Source organism: Protopterus annectens, chromosome 1.part1 (genome assembly GCF_019279795.1).
Source record: "Protopterus annectens isolate FY-2018-M chromosome 1.part1, PAN1.0, whole genome shotgun sequence".
In the NCBI taxonomy this organism is placed as follows: domain Eukaryota; kingdom Metazoa; phylum Chordata; order Ceratodontiformes; family Protopteridae; genus Protopterus; species Protopterus annectens.
In genome coordinates, this window is record NC_056726.1 from 1,961,485,767 (window position 1) to 1,961,488,443 (window position 2,677).

Below are 2,677 nucleotides of genomic sequence, written 5' to 3' on the forward strand. Positions count from 1 at the left end.
ATCCTTAATGAATATGGACACGCCTCTGCCTTTAGTGTTTTGGTCCAGGTTAAGTGGCCAAAAGGTGAGGTATGAATTATAGCCTGGTAATGCAGGGGTGCTCTCTGGAGCCTTGAACCAGGTCTCTGTCACTGCACAGATGTCGATGTTTTCCATTTTAAGGAGTGCCTCAAGTGAATGCATTTTGAAGTTTAGACTTCTAGCATTGAGGAGCATTACTCTCAGATTTTGCTTGCTTGTACCTGTTAAGGTGGTGAATTTGTCATTTGAACCTTGCCTAAAAAAGGCACTATATGGGTGGCAAGAGCGTTATCCAGTATCTGGAATCCCAAAGGTGACAGGTGCAGGCCATCTCTGGCAAAGCATCGTGGTCTGTCGAACATGTCAACCCAGGCAGACAGATACTGGATCCCCTGAGAATGACACCAGAAGCTTAGCCAATTGTTGAAGTCAATCATTTTGTCCTTGTACTGTGGTATCATTCTGGGTGATGGCAGGATGTTACTCAGGGCTAGGGTCGTACCTGCTTGTGCTACAAGATTGGAGAGCTCCTCCGTGTCTCTTTTCATGTAGTCCAGGGAGGTACATCTCAGGTCATTCACACCAACATGGACAATGACAGAATCATATTTGTACTTGTTGTGGAGTGACCTGAGTGCATGCATTATGTGGCAGATCCCGGCATCCGACAGGCAGCTGACAGTAACTTTCTCCTTGTTTAGCCTGGTGAGTAGAATGTCAGTGTGCCTGACTATAGAGTCACCTATGTCTAGAGTGTTGGGTATGTTGTTATGCCTTATAGGCTGTGGTTGAGTAGCACATTGAATTTGTGGGCTATGTGTCATTTGGGTTGTGTTGGGGGTGGAGGCTGCTTGCGTTTCTGCTTTGGAGGTCTCTGTTGCTTGAGCAGATTTTTATTGAGAGCCTCCGCGAATGTAGTTGTGTGTTTTGTGTTTCTATGTATGTGTTTTGGTGGTGTAGGTTTTGCGGGACTATGTGATGAATGTGGTGTGGTGCAATTGTTTACCTTCTCCTCTTGACTGTCTAGTCCAGGCTTGGGTGAAGAGAGCTTTGCTTCCAGTCTGGGTATATAAGTGCATCTCTCACAGGTTGTAGTGTTGAGTGGTAGGAGGAGAGGGTTGTCTGTGTACATGAGGCAATTGCTGCATTGTCCGAAGATGCCCAGATCCATCAGGTAGACAGGAGAAAACACTGGGAGCTGACCCTTTGACATGTCTGGATAGGTGCTTATTTATTAAGTACTAAAAACTGTTTTCCTCTAGACAAGCGAGGAAAGTTGAATGTTGTCGTAATTTGTAGCTTATTTAGTGCTTACAATGAGTTCTGAACAAGTGCTGAGCTCAAAGCAGATTTTAGTGCTAAAACTAAAACAACTGGGTCATTCTAAGGGAAAAAAGAGCAGACTTTATGGAGCTGGGAATAGTTTAACCCTAGATAAGCGCTGATCCATAAAGTGTGTGTATATATATATATATATATATATATTTATATATATATATATATATATATATATATATATATATATATATATGTATATATATATATATATATATATGTATATATGTATATATATATATATATATATATATATATATATATATATATATATATATATATATGTATATATATATATATATATATATATATATATATATATATATATATATATATATATATAATATATATATATATATATATATATATATATATATATATATATATATATATATTTTTTTTTTTTAAATATAACAGTAGCAAATGAGGAAATTGATTTAAACAAATTAACCAATTAACCAATACAAATCTAAAAACTGAGCCCCGTTCCAGCAGACTTCAATCAGACAAGTTCTAACTGCACACTCCTGCCACTAGGGTGCAGGCGAACCTTCTCCAAAAAAATGGTCTGGATTAGTGCTCAAGTTATCAAACAGAGCTAGATTCAGCAGAACTGAATTTAGTCTATGCTACAGCAAACAAGGCATACCAATTCCAGAAATAAACAGTTCAAATATCAGGTACAATAAGCCTTTAACCAGAAACTCCAAGCTCAGAAGGGCAGAATCTATCCTCTCCTCCTGCAGACTATACCTTCTTAATGTAAAAAAAAACAGTTACATGCACCTTTCAACCTGTCCAAACCTCAGTATTCTAAAAGCACCATTAAAATCCGAAACCAACCATGCCAGCCATAGACAAATTTCCAGATGAATATATAAAAATAAAAGCTAATACCTTAGCCTACACAGTCTCTAACAGGATTAAATGTTCCATCAAAGAAAATCATGTCCCTACTATTTAGAAAAAAAAACATTTATTATACCCCTATGTAAAGGTGAAACTGCTACTCAGACCAATAGCTATTGTATCCCCACAATCAAATATTGTGAACAATGTATACACTCACAACTTCTCAGATATATCACTGATAAAAATCTCTTCTCCAAGACACAGCACAAGATTTTATCCACACCATAGCACAAAAACTGCCTTACTTAACTACACCAATGCCATCAATATCAGGAATGATGGTAACTTAATTTCATCTCTCTTTCTTGCCCTGTCTTAGGCAGTTGAAACTGTTTCTCACCAAGACTCCTAAATGAACTATCTCCCTTAGACCTTGGTTTCTCAACTTTCTTCTGGTTCCATCATTACT